A 15,353-nucleotide genomic window follows, 5' to 3' on the forward strand; every position below is an offset into this window, starting at 1 on the left:
AAATACCCATGAGTAGAATTGCTGAGACATAGCATACATGCATATTTATTTAACTTTTTAAGAAAGTGCTAAACTTTCTTATCCAAAGTGATCATATAATTTTACATTCCCATCAGAAATGTATTAGAGTTCCAGTTGGTCTGCATCTTTATCAATAATTGTTATTGTCAGTCTTTTTAGTTTTAGCTCTTCTAGTAAGTATGTAGATGGCATATTATTTTTACTTGCATTTCTCTAAAGAATATTCATGAGTATAAAATGCACCAACAATTGATGTGCTACTAGGAAATAAAAACTGCTTCCTATTAAAGAGATATAATGGCTTCTTATCACTTAGAATTATCACTTCTCAGCCTTTTGGCTAAGATCATGTGTAGTATCACTTAGGATTATATAGTATAGTTATTTTTAAAGAGCTGTCTTAAACCTCTTTAATCACAGACTTTTTTACCATACATTCTCACTTATGAATAAAAAGTAATATATAAGCAAAATTAATTGGCAAACCTATCCCTAAAACTTCTTCAAATTTGTAGGCTGATGCTTATAAAGAATCTTTTGGCTCAAATGTACAGTTTAAGGTTTTTCACATAACACTGATTTCTGTGCCAACAATGGTATTAGAAAACACCTTTTTTTTTTTGGAAGTGTGAATCACTGTTGCTTTTAAGATTTTTTTTTCCCAAGCCACATTCTGCAAACTTTGATGCTAACTCCTATTTGATATTTCCAAAAAGTACTGAATTCCTCAGAAAAAATCCATATGCCTTCTTCAAATTGCTTATAAATTAAAATGGTGAAAGGTTTCAGTTGTCCAGTCAGGCTACCAGCAATGACGCCTAAGACTGAACATCATTACAGCTCAATCATGACAGCGGCCTGAAAGTAAATCATCATCATGTAAGATACACCCCAATTTCAAAGCAGTAAAAATAGAAGAACTTACATCTTAGAAACATGACACACAGTCAAAAATGAGCATGACTTTAAAATTTTCTTCGTCTTACATTGATGAATTTCAATAAAGAACAATGAACTGATAAAAGCATTCTTAAACTGCATCATACAATTTAGCAACTATACCCCTCACTCCCTTCACCCCATTCCTCCCCCCATAACAACAACCTCCTCCATCATCATGAGACATTCATTGCACTTGTGAATATATCTCTGAGCACCACTGCACCTCATGGTCCATGGTTCACACCATAGCCCACACTCTCCCACAGTCCACCCAGTGGGCCATGGGAGGACATACAGTGTCCAGTAACTGTTCCTGCAGCACCACTCAGGACAACTCCAACCCCTGAAAATGCCCCCACATCACATCTCTTCCTCCCACTCCCTACCCCTAGCAGCCACCATGGCCACTTTCTCTACACCAATGCCACATTTTCTTCGATTACTAATCACAATAGTTCATGAATAGAATATCAGTAAGTCCACTCTAATCCATACTCTCTTCCTCCATCTTGTGGACCTTAGAATGGTTGTGTCCACTCTACATCTATATCAAGAGGGGGCTTAGGTTCCACATGGATGCTGGATGCAATTCAATTTTTAAATCAATATGTCTGACCCCAGTTCTGCATACTCAACCCACTGACACAAAGACCCTGGAGGTAACCAGACCAGCCATTCCTTGAAACCAATTCCAGAACCATGCAATTTCCCTATTACACTACTTGGGGACTCACTTTTCATTGCACATGACTTATAAAACTATTTCTTCCAGCCAAATTTGCTAGTCTTGCTGGGAAGAGCTCTGGTATATACAATTTCTTCCATCTCTGTTACATTTCCAGTAATGTTCACCTACCTCAAACTGGCTTCCTCCAGAAATGCTTGATTAACCTATCCTTTATCTGCCTTTATCCAGCCATAATGGGAAAAACCTGCCCTGGAGCCAAGAGATTTGTGTGTCTGTTCCAGCCATGCCATTCACTAAGTGACTGTGAGCATATCACTGAGCCTCCCTGGTTCCATTTTCTTCAGCTATAGACAAAATGAGCTGTCTGCCTTTATGTGCTTGATTTATTCTTTCTAGCTTTATGATTCTATTTCCTTGATGAAAAGTTTTGTATCTTCTCCCAAGGAGGTTCTGAAAGGTTAAGAGGGGTGGGGAAATGGACCTCAAGACCACAGCCCACCTTTTATTAAAATCAGTTCTGTTAAATCTATGTGAAATTTCACTTGAATAAAGGATTCTCTGGCAAAAATAATAATTATATATATATATATATATATATATATATGGTTGTTTATTGATTTCAAATATATCTTGAGTAAACTCTATGTGACAGACACAGTTCTAGTTCTGGAGTTTCCGTGGAGAACAAGACAGAGAAGACCTCTGTCCTTGTGGGTATTCAAGTGAAGAATAACATGAAAGTACTTTGTAAACTTGAAAGCATTACCAAGGTAATATTTTTACTTACATTAAGTAGATAAGATATTTTTTGTTAAAAAAAAAAAACACATTAAAATATTTCAGCCAGACCAAGTATTAAAGTTCATTAAAAAAATAAAGTTCATAAGAGGAATATAGCTGAAAACTTCTACATAATCTTCTTGAAAAGTAAAATATTTTCTAAAGAGAACTGAATTTTTGTAAACTATTTCTCACTAAATGAGGTATTACAGCATTTCCTTTCAAATGAGGAAGTGCTGATAATCTGTTAGATCAAAACTCTTGGGAACAGAGACAAATAAATAAGAACACATCTTATATGAATATGAATCTTAGTAAAACCATCTCTTTCAAAACACTGAAAACTCTTTAAGGGTAGGAAACCAATATCTACTATATATCTAGTTCTCTGACAGTACCTACAATAGGACTTTATGGCATATATGTTTGATGGATAAAATATGCTAAGTGCTCAACTCTGAGAGATAAGACTCCCTGTCACCACCACCATATCTGACTCTGAGTTATCAAGGACGGTACCTGTTTGTGCTATAATTATTAATAGCAACTCCTTTCATTCTCAGAAGTGTCATGTTTTGAAAGAAAAACCATATGCTTGCCTTAATCATAAACCTTAGTCACATTCATCTACTTTTCAGTTGCTTAAAGGAATTCTCAAACATTCTGGCTCAGATGCCTGACTTTACTGTCCTCTATGAGCAAGAAGAATAAGTGGAGACCCTGGGAACTATAGTCCTGCCCCCTCTTCATTCCAGGTCCTATTGAAAAGGACTATCCCATAGGGGTAAAGTATGCCTTCATGAAACTGAGCTAAACCACAAGCACACCTTGTCCCATGAAGACACCAAGAAACTTAACTGAAAGACAAGAGATACCAAGTTTCCACCACTAATAAAGATATGACCTGTAGGGAACCTTTCACCTTGATCCTTGTGATTCTTATTAGGCAGATCAGCCCTGCTGCCAGTTACATCCAGGGATGTCAGGAAGATAATTGCATCACATTTGTTAATCTTTGAGTTCCATGGAAACAGATGCCAGAGAAATTCCTGGCATTGTTAAGAGGAATGTTGCAATGACCAGACTCTAGGAGAAGGTCTCACTAGTTATAATTACAGGAAAATTATCCTAATCTAGACTCCTGCCTCTATTAAACAATAATAATATTATTGCACCGAGCAATAATAATTCAGTTCAACTGTTTGACTCTTACCCACATTTGCTTTCTCACAACAACCCTGTAAAAATGGATGTGGAGGCAACACCTCAGGAAATAACAGTTCACTATATTTATATGCGGGAAATGCTGTCATGAGACGGCCAAGTGTTGAACATGGAGAATAACCTTGATGAGAAATAAAACAAAAGCAACCTACATCATTTCTATTTATACAAATACAGTTCAGACCCAAGGCGCTGAGCCATGGACTTCTTATTTCTAATCTGCCTCCTGTTCTGGGTCTGGCAGTGATATAGGCAGTCATGTGGTAGCTCCAACAATGTACCTACCAGATGCACTAAGAAGAAGGTTCCAGAAAAAGGTGTTCCACTCCCTTCCTCCCAAGGTGAAATGAATTTCTGTCCAGTCCCAGAAAGTCCAAAATTAGATAAAAAGAATTTGGAGGCATCAGTCTGACCCTAGAGAAAGTCCAAAATGATTTATCCATTCAGGCAATCTCAAGAACAGGTTTATGTCACCTGGGATAGGACATATACCCCAATTTAACTCTAGTAACAGGTTATTGTTCTTACCTCTCTTTCTTCCTTCTTAACTACCCAAATTTCTTTACACGAAAGTGGCACAAAGAGGATAAGGAACATAGTTCATGTTTTCACCTTTCTTTGCAATCACCATCTTTTGATTTCCCTGACTTAACAGTGGTTTGTGTCCCCGTTCTTCCACTAATAAGCTATATACCTTCAGGCAACATTTTAACCTCTCTGTATCTTAGTTTCTTCTTTAGCAAAATTATTGGGGCAGTGGAGTGGGGGGAAGATAAGGATAATATTTAGGCAACACCAATCCCAGAGTGTGAGAGAACCCTCATATTTTTTCATAAACCATAGGCATAATTATCATCTCCCCACCCCAACCATCCTGTCAAGGTGTGGTGACCAGAGTGAAAAGAACCTAAGCCATCAATATCAAAGGCAAGCTAATTCTGTTGCTACAACAAAGGATGATTGTGGTGTAATCAGAGCCATAGAAAGTTCCATAAAACACTTACTTACCCATAATACTCATTTCAGTTCCTTCCTAGTTTCTTTTCCCTCTGTCTTCAACTCTGGATTATGGAAGTTGAAGAGACTTGTCCACTCATACACTCCAAATAGTCATATACTCAGATGTCTGCATCTGTCCTATAATTGTCTTGCATTGTACAGTAGAAAAATGCAAAGGAGAAGACACTGGGAGCCTGGGATATAGCCAACTACTAAACAATAATGAAATATGTGACCTTGGCACAGTCAGTCACTTAACCACTCTGGACTCATTTTTTTCAACTGAAGGGTTTGGTCTCCATGAACTTTAAAATCCTTCCCACTCAAACATCTCCAATTTCCTAAAACATATTACTCTTTCTTTTGCCTTACCTCCCTTCTGTCTTCTTACAGTTGTGCTTGTACTCCCAAGTTCCTATACATTTAATCATCTCACAGAAGCAGAATAGCCAAGAGGTTGAAAAGCACAGTCTTTGGCATCTGAAAACCCAGAATTCAGTGTTCAGTTCTGCTACATACCAGTTGTATAATTTCAGTTCATTTATCCTGCCTTATATGTAAGATAAGATTAATAATAGGACCTACCTCATAGGACTATTGTAAGGATTAAATGAGATACTGTATGCAAAACGCTTGACACATATTCCTTCTACTATACAAGCACCAACCACGTGACTGGTATAGTGCTAAACCTGGGGAGTACAGCACTGAGCAAAGCAGATAAGCTCTCTGTCAACATAAATGTTATCATCTGGCGGAACAGAGAGCTCTTGAACAAGTCAACACTCAAATACAAGAGTGGTCTTCAGTAACCACCCAAGCACAGAATGCTGGGCAATGAAATAGGGAAACTAATTTTGGGATGGAGCTGGGGGAGGGCATGACCAGAAAATCTTTCTTAAAATAATCTTAAATCTGAATAGGATGAGATTAAGGAAAGAGTGGGGACAAGGCAAGGGCTCATGAAAATTCCCTGTAAGCTAGAAGGAACAGCTATGGCAAGAGATCCTGAATGCAGAAGGGGCTGGAGAAGGAGGCAGGGGTTTCCTTATGTGGCTAAGAGAGCATGCAAACATTAGCTTTTCCCAGGGATGAGCCCCCTGGCACCGGGTGCCAAGTAGCAGTGCATTTGGAAAAATACCTTGACCGAAAGGGGGAAATATTAAATACAAAAGAGCTTTTATGGCTAAGGAATTTTAACGTAAGTTGGGGAGGGGTCATTCCAGAGGTTATGCATATGCATGTCTCTGGAAAGTCTCATTGAGTGCCACAGTAAATAATGCCTCAAGCAGGGGTGCTCCTAAGGGCTCTAGAGGCATCTAGACACTATAGGCAGGACAGACAATCTCAGGAAATCAGCACCCGATCAGTGAGCCATACCTTGGAATATGTGTTCCCCAGTGTAACAGAGGTACACACTGATTTATAATTTCCCTACACAAGTCTCTTCTGCCCCTTTTATTTGAACCTATAATTAACACTATACTCATTAAATATGTGTACCAGAGACAAATCTTTGGTCTTTTCAGATGCCAGTTGAGCTCTGAATCTCAGCAGTGTTGCAATACCTACTCTCCTATTCATCAGACTCACCTAGGACAACTAACAAAAGGATGATGATGGACAACATCCATTCCAAAAAGCAGTATCTACAACTGCAACAAGACATTTATCTGACCTATAGGAACTAAACTTCCTCTCAATCAGAAACTAAATGGACATCACCATCCCAAAATCCTCAAGATTGAGGAATGAACAAACATAAGAGGGAATGCAACTATGGACTAAAGTAGACATTATTCTAGCAATGGAAGAACTTGTAACATTGATATAAAGGCAGTGGTTCCCAAAGTTTCTGAAGGGAGGGAGAGAGCATAGGTATTACATGGGGTATTTCTGGGACATTGGAATTGTTCTGCCTGACATTGCAATGACAGATACTGGCCATTATACATTTTGTCAAAACGTATAAAAATGTGCCAAGCAAAGTGTAAACTATAATGTAACCTATTGACTCTGATTAGTAGCAATGCTTCAATATGTGTTCATAAATTGTAACAAATTACCACACTAATGAAAGATGTTGTTAATGGGGAAAAGTGGGGGAGGGTGCTGGGATATATGGAAATCTCCCTATATTTTTTATGTATCTTTTATGAAATCTAAAGCTCTTTAAAAATAAAATTTAACAATGTTAGCGGTTGTCATTATTACTGTCCCCACAAATGTAACATATCTAAAATGAAACCTATCTTCCCCCTTAAAACAACTCCCCCTCTTACCTTCCCCATCTCCTCATGTTAAAATTATTTTGCTGATCCTCATATTTGGAAGTCCTCTTTATCACTTTTCTCCTCTTTGCTCCTTCTATTCATTCATTCCACAAGCTTTACATTGCCTACTGTGCTCAAGAAACAAACTCTGGGGTTTCAGCTTTTGAAGAGACTCTTCAGCCTGTGCTCTTGTTTCTATCCCACACTCCTACCCAAAACCTTAGGAGCTCATGCCTGAGTTATTGCAGTAGCCCCTTATCTCCAGTCTCTGTCAACTCTAACAAACCCTACCCACAAACTAAATGCCAAAAAATTCATGTTTAATGTCTCTCAAAATAAAACCAGTTCCTGCCATCAGCCTTCAGGCCTTCAGGTGAGCCCAGAGTTTTCAGGGTTCTGCAAGACCTTCCCTGCTTATCCATGTGCTGCTCCACTCTTTCCAAACTAATCTTCTTGTGTCCTCTGAACACATATGGCCCATTCCAGACTCTAAGCCAGTGGTTCTCAACCCACTGTGTTTTTAAATTTGTTTATTTTTTAATTTTTTAATTTTTAATTTTTAATTTTTGGAGATACATAAATCACAAAAATGTGTTACATAAAAAAATATAACAGGTTCCCATATATTCCACACTCCACCCCACCCACTCCTTCCAACAACTTCTTTCATCATTGTGGCACATTCATTGCATTTGGTGAATACATTTTAGAGCACTGCTGCACTGCATGGATTATAGTTTACATTGTAGTATATACTCTCCCCCGGTACTTTCAGTGGGTTATGGCAGGACATATAATGTTCAGCATTTGTCCCTGCAATATCATTTAGGACAACTCCAAGTCCCAAAAATGCCCCCACATCACATCTTTTCTTCCCTCTGCCTGCCCTCAACAACTGTGGGGAAAGTAACCCACTGGTTTTTAACTAAGTGTCCGTTGTAATCACTTACCATCCCTCCTCCACTCCGGAAAGTATGGTGAAGAGTTCTGTCATCAGTACTTTATAAAAGCAGCCCAGGTAATTCAAATGTGCAGTTAAGGTTGAGACCACTCTCTATGCATTCTACCCTGGTACTTCCCTGCCTAGAACACCCACTCTCCTTCTCTCCTCTACCCTCTCTTCTCTGTTCTCACAGGTTCTGCAATTCACCCTGTCCTGTCTACTCACCACTCAGATTCTACCTTTTTCAAGACTCTTGGAGTATTAGCAATTTGAATCACTTGTTCTGGAAATTTTACCTTAGGAACAAACTGCTTTCCAAAAGTTTCTGCTAAGTGGAAGTTCCAGAACTCAGGACCGCAGGTATATAATAAAATTAAAAGATTTTATCTATGAAAAGCCAAACCTGCACTTCCTAAAGAACCTAATGACCATTAGGAAAAGGTGTTCAGATTTCTACCTTGGCCCACCAAGAACACCTGTCCATCTGTTCATACTGCCCAAGAACTTTTCATTTCCCCAACTTCTCACATGCTGGTGGACATGGACACAGGACAAAATGTCAAGACCCTGAGATTGGCTCCATTCCCTAAATCACCGACTGGATTGCCTACCACTTTGCTGCACAAATGGGCTGCTTTTCTCTCTTCATCTTAGAAAGAAGCATTTATTATAAATGGATATTCCAAATAACATGTTCACTTCTTTGAATAAACAAATATTTTTGTCTTAGCCATTTTAACAAAAAACTAGTTAAACATTATATACTTTTTACCTTACTGAACAGAGTAAATGGATTGAAATCATTTCTTGACCACTCAGGATCATTACTATGAGCCAGCAAGAAAGTTATGTAACATTATATAGATCCCCGAAAAGGTTTATAAGGTCTCTAAGTCTCCCCTCCCCACCCCACTCATATATATTCAATTATCACATACATAAAGATTTGGCATGAATAACTGGGGCGGGGGGAGAGGAAGATACTTTGAAGATTGACAAAATAAGAGCCATCTGCCTTCTGTCTGAAATTTGCTGTACATGCTCCCTGCTGACCCGTGCACCTAAACCTTATTGTACATATTCCTCATTTTGTGGATGAAGGTGCCTCCTCTTCTGACTTCCATTTAAGATATTTTTCTCATGGTTTAGAGAAAAATAAAGTGAATGGGTGGGAGGGACTCACTTGCTGGGTAACACTAATTTTGTATGGGTTATGCAGGGTCTTTTGGTGTGAAAATTGCAATAAACAATGACCTACATGTGAGTAGCGAAGCTAACATCTCCACTCCCACATCATCAACCATAAGGCAGAAAATTCTAAGTACACTTTGTATTAACCTGAGTATCTGTTTGAAATTACAGAGAGTCACAGGCTTTGACTTTCCTAAAAGTATGCTTAGGGCCCAGAATTCATACCTAAGTCTAGAATGTACCTCTTCTGTGATCTCCCAGGTGAAAAGATTCACAATTCCCTAAATATTACCTTCCAACATAAGCTCCTAGAGGCTTTTCAAACTATATGTCATGTCCCAAAATAAGACGTGTTCTAGATTTAGGCCAAAGTATGCACCCCTATCTAATAGGTTATCAGCAGCCACAGTCATAAGATTTATTTGCCCTATTTGGTAATTTTCTGATTGTGGAGCTTGGGGTATTTTAATACATATATTTTCTTCCTGCTTGGTGCTATTCTTTCTCAAAGAAAAGTAGAAATGAAGCCATTTCTGCACCTGCATCATTGTGACAGCATCGTTATATCTACAAGAAAAACTTCATTTGTGTGTTTGGTTGGTGGTTTTTACTGCTCTATCTCCCATTTTTAATTGTTGATAATTTGGAATGAAAGTGAATCAGCAACAATAACAGCTGCACTTAAGGAAATGTATGATCCAGCTTATAATTTATGCATTGGGTCCTGAGAAGCTTAAGTACTTAACTCCCAATTATGACAAATGTATGAGTAACGGCATCTATCAATTTGTATCTGATTCCACTTGCTCATTTTATCCAAATCTAATGTCTAAATTGATCTCTCACTCAATGTCTATTTCACCATCATATTCATCTCTAAATGTAGAGATACAATAAGATATTTGTATTTATTCAAAATGCCCTATTTCTAGTCTCAAGACAACCCATGGTATCTTTGATTGTCTCAGGAAACAGTACTGCTCTACCGGATAGTAAATAGCATTAGCCAAAGGAATTGTTTTGAGGGAAATTCGGGAGGAAGGGATGGAAAGGGAGAAGAGGGCAATCATGCAAGAGAAACACTTTTTAATCTGATGAATTATTTAAGTAAATATTTGCAAAATTTTTCTTAGATCATTTTATTCAAGTCTCTCCTATCACACAGCAAATCCAAACTTCTCCCACTGCCCATATCTTCCACCTCTCCCTAACACAAAGTGCTGGTTCCCCTGGGCTCCACACAAGCTCTGCTCCTTCTCTCTGACCATGTGACTTGACTCAGACCAAGAGGTTCCTGCATACTGAAAAGCACGTTAAACAATGAGATGGGAAGCCTGCGTTCTACTCCTTTTTTACTAATGAACCAGGTGACCTTAGCTAAGTTACTTAACTCCCATGAGTCTTAGCTTCCTCATTTATAAGATGAAAGGGTTGAACTTGATACCATCTGATTATGTCACTCTTTAGAGCCCTCTCTTTGCCTATCTTACTAATTTAAATATTCTTTTCTTTCCTTACTCCTTGGCACCATTTGATATACTATATATTTTACAGTTTTTAAAAATTTATTACCTCCCTGCTCTTGAGCACAAGCTCTATTCAGGCAAAGATTTTTTCTCATTTTATTCACTGTTGTACTCCCAGCACTTAGAAAAATTCAATGCATTCTAGCAGTAAACATATATCTGCTGAACGGCTTAATGAATTTAAAAGTCATACATATTATTCCTTCTTGAAGATGCTCTGCAGGTAAAATCTCCTCCATCAATCTCTGCTCACTATTCCAAATCCAACTCTCTCACTACCCGGCACCTCTAACGCAATTACAGTGAGTTCCATACACACTGACATTTAAGAGATATTTGACTATTTCAGATATATCAGCACTTCCTTTATTAGCAAATACATTTCATTAGCCAAGGTCTACTCATTACACCCAGTTTGTCACATATTTGCTAGATATTTGATGAATTAAGTTTATGGAAAATTTCAGCCGTGTATTAGGCAACTAACCCAGGTTTCAGTCTTCTGCACATTTTATCATTTAACCTTTATATATTCTCTGACCGGAGCTTACTGGATGATGAAACACCAGTTATAATCTCTGCAAGCAGCACAGGAGAGGGACAGTCAGCATTTCCTTTGCTAGGATGGAAGCATCTACAGAGACTAAAATACAGAGTCACTTCTTTGCTAGTCACTGTAATGAAAGCAATACAGAGAATATCATGGGGCAGAGGGAGTTCTTTTGGGAGAATTAGAATAAAACTAACTGGTAAGATCTTTTAAATAGAAGAAAGAGGAAGTGGAGGACTTGATTTTAAATAGAATTTATAGGAAAGAAAAAGCATCTTAAACATCGCCTCTTCTCATATCCTGTGTTTGTCTGAGGAAATTAAAGAATTAGAGAGATGAAGTGATTTTCCTAAAGGCACACAGATTATTAGTGAAAGTACAATGAAATATGCTTCATCAAACTATTCTGGTAAATTGAACTTTCTCATTAAAGTTTTACAGGAAACCCATTTGATTTGTAGCCATTATCAAAAAGCTTTCTAAAATACATCAATAAAGATATAAAATATATTGGGACATTTTACTTCTAAGTATAGCCTGGTTAAAGTAATTTTAATCTGCCTTTGATATTTTAGCCACATTTTAATGAACACCAGTTATTATTTTAGCATTGTAAAATTGTGAAAATTATAGGAGATAAACCTGAATTGCACTAGGCCCTTAAAATGGATTGGGGGCGAGGGGGCAGGGAGGGTATTTGGGTTTTTTGTTTTGTTTTTTTATTTAAAGATTTATTTATTTGTTTTTTATTTATTTTCCCCATTCCCCTTCCCCTTCTCCCCCTCCCCTGTTGTTTGTGCTGTGTCCATTTGCTGTGTGATCTTCTATATTTATTTCTCTTTTTTGTCTTCTCTTCTCACTTTTTCTCCTCTAGGATTCACTTGGTTCAATTCTGGGAACCTCTGATGTGAAGAGAGGTTCCCTGTCAGCTGAACCACCTCAGTTCCTGGTCTCTGATGCGCTGCACCTTGACTCTCCCCTTCATCTCTCTTTTGCTACGTCATCATCTTGCTGTGTGACTCACTTGCTCAGGCACTGGCTCACCACACAGGCACTGGCTCACCACGCGGGCACTCAGCTTACCATGCAGGCACTCAATTCACCATGTGGGCACTTGGCTCACCACAGGGGCACTTGGCTCACCATGTGGCACTGGTTCGCCATGAAGACACACTTTCTTTTCTTCTTTCTCACCAGGAGGCCCTAGGGATCAAACCTGGGTCTTCCTACATGGTAGGTGGAGGCCTTATCACTTGAGCCACATCCACTTCCCAGGTTTTTGGTTTTTAATAATTTTCTTTGGATTTGCTCCTTTCTCCTAAAATTCAAATGCCGAAATAACCCATTGGATTAGAAGTCCAAATCAGCTGATTTATAGTTCTCTTTTTATAAGCATAGAACAGGTTTTCTATATGAATTAATTATATCATTGCTGAAACTGATTTTGCTTTTATGAAAAAGTGTTAGGATGTTAATCAAATATAACTTTATTGATTATGCTTACATTTACATGACAAAATTATAGACCACGTGAGTTGAAAGAAAGTTTAAACACCTTGTCCTATCTACTCACTTACTCCTGAAGGAAATAAGGTCCCAAGAGTTTAGATGACAAGCACAAAATCTCACAGGCAGGTGGAGTTAGGACCTCTACTAAAATTCCAGTGGTTAACTTCAGGACAATTGTAACCAAAGATAGCCTAGTTACTAAAGGAGGCAGTCTTCCACAGGCTACTGTGCCTTTTTCTTGCAATATATCAAAACCCATGCACACAGCTTCTTTATGCTTCCATAGACCTGTATATGAGAATATAATTCTTAATCCCTGGTCATTGCCTCCTGGAGCCTAGAAAAGTTGTCAAGTGACCGTACTGTGATATCCTACAAAGTCCAAGTTAGGTACTTCCTGTTGAGTAACACACAGCACTGAACCCATACCTGTGGAGTTCTGAGAAAATCTTATCCTGTGCTAATCAGATTTCTTGATAAGATTCCTTTCTAAGGAACTAAGATCAGTCCCTACCCAGACTTCACTTTTTAAGAGGCTTACTTTTGAAAATTTATTACACCTATTACTCACCATAAAGTATTTGAGGAAGCTGCAATTTCTGAAGGTTATCATTGTTGCTCAGCTAGGAACTCTCAAATTCAGTCTGGGAGTGTAAGTCTTCATTTCCTAGGCCAAAACTTAACTTTGCCTGTGGAAGGCCATTTATCCATGAAATTGTTTTGTTGTTGTTGTTGTTGTTGTTGTTGTTAGATTGAATAGCACTGCAAATGTAGAAGACAGATAAATTAGCTGAGGCTGGAGTGGGAGGAGTGTCTATACCTATTTCAGTGGACCAATAAAAAACCTAAAAACTCAAACACTTATAGCACTTATGATGCACCAACTCTCTTGTACGTTTTACATTGATGAACTTATTTTATCTTTGAAGCAACCCATTTTATAGATGAGAAACTGAAGCACAGGTAGATGATGTAATTTGCCCAGTGTCACACAGCTAGTAAGTGTTGAGGCTCAGATTATAAACCCAACTAGTTCATGTTCTTGCTGTCAGTTGAGCAAAGCATACGTAAGTTGAGAAAAGCAGTTAAAGCAACCTTTTAGCCCTCATTTTCTAAACATTTCAGGTTAAAGTATTTGGGAGTCTAAGATAATTATTTGGACAACTGACCCAAAAGCAGAAGACTCAATCATGCCATCATCTGACAATTTTCATCATCCTTCTATTTATTTCATCTTAGCTTTACAAAATAGAATCAAAACTATGAGAAAACTCCCATACCACTTGACCTTGATAAATAATATATTTTATAAGCTACCTATATGTGCCAGGCTCAGGAACAATAACCATGAATAAGACATGGCCCTTCTCCAGATTATTGGTGGAGACAAGATTTGAATACAGAAAATATATAGCAACTCAGGCAATGCATGTCAAATTGGTAGGGTGAGGATAGGTATAAGAAAAATTTCTTCTAGAAACAATCCAAAGACTAAAGAATATTTTAAAAACTCTGGGAATAACTCAAAGCTAGAACATTCTGAAGGTTTTGTATTTTCAATTACCATTGTGACACTGTCACTTTTTAAATCTTGGTATAAGCAAATAATCATTTTACTAAATATTTACTGAAATTGAAACACATTGATTGTTCTTTCAAAAGGATTTTAAATTGTATGCCTGGCAAATATTTCCCTTGTTACTGAATAACAACTTCTATTAAAGCTTCAGTGTGTTTAATGTTTTTACTTTCTTTCCCTGTCTGCTTTTCCTTTAAAAATTATGATAAAGGAAGTAGGATAAGTCTCTTGACTATCATAGGAGCAAGATTTCAAAATAACCACACCAACATCAGAAATCTGAGCATTCTTAACTAATTTCCCTCTACCATAAAAATGCATTTTTATTGTTCTTTATGCATTAAATGCGTGATATAAATTTACCCACATCTCAAGTTGATTTTCAGTTCAAATTTTCTTTATTCTGTACATTCTGTTAGCAATTATCTGTTATGCTTCACTAAATTACAATTCATAGTCCTTTTCACCCCTAACTCATTATTACTGCAATCTGTAAGAATAATTAAAAAGCTCTACAAGAATTTCCCCTGTGGAAAGTTTTGCTTTTCTCTCTCACTTGGAGGCAGACCTATCAAGTGGTCTGATAGGTTTTTATCTCATTTTCTGCCTTCCATTCCATGTCGTATTTCTTTTTCTCTTCTCTACATGCCTAATTTAAAACTAAAGCTATAGTCCAGTGAGAAAATCATTTCTGAAACACAGGTAGAAATGCTGACAATATTTTGATTTTAGTAAAGATACAGTCTCAGGGTCAGAGTCTCTGACCTAAAATGCCTAAAAGCATTTGAAAGGTGCTGTATTTTTGTCTTGATCATTTTTACTAAAAATGCAATTTATATCAAATATTTTAATAAATCAAACAATATAGGTGTATATATTTCTAAAAACTGGAAGGTCTCCCTACTCCCCCAGCACCCACCAAATCCTTACCCCAAGAAATATCCACTCTAGGTTTTGGCATATAACACCCTTGCTTGAAATGGAAAAATTCTCTCCACAACACATTTGCAATAGTCTGTAGGCTGCCTCCTAACTCTGTGAGCTCTGCTCTAGCAAATGTCTAACTTCCTGGGAGAGAAGATACCTCCTTCGTTTCTGGAGCCAGAGGCCTAGACGTGACTCCATAAC

At 37.7% G+C, this 15,353-nt stretch overlaps 1 long non-coding RNA gene and 1 pseudogene across 2 annotated transcripts in view; one reads left to right on the forward strand and one right to left on the reverse strand.

Moving 5' to 3' along the window:
- Positions 1–15,353, reverse strand: part of LOC131280601 (uncharacterized) — a 33,835-nt gene that overhangs the window by 8,859 nt on the left and 9,623 nt on the right. The window contains exons 2-3 of one of the 2 annotated variants that reach the window (XR_009188254.2): positions 13,218–13,408; positions 12,409–12,455 (exon numbers count right to left, since the gene is read on the reverse strand). This is a non-coding gene — a long non-coding RNA (uncharacterized lncRNA). Of the gene's footprint in view, positions 1–12,408; positions 12,456–13,217; positions 13,409–15,353 lie in introns of those variants that run through there. The other variant, XR_009188253.2, reaches the window with a different exon arrangement.
- LOC111766191 (U2 spliceosomal RNA) lies at positions 342–432 on the forward strand (annotated as a pseudogene).

The sequence above is a fragment of the Dasypus novemcinctus genome, chromosome 2 (assembly GCF_030445035.2).
Source record: "Dasypus novemcinctus isolate mDasNov1 chromosome 2, mDasNov1.1.hap2, whole genome shotgun sequence".
In the NCBI taxonomy this organism is placed as follows: Eukaryota; Metazoa; Chordata; class Mammalia; order Cingulata; family Dasypodidae; genus Dasypus; species Dasypus novemcinctus.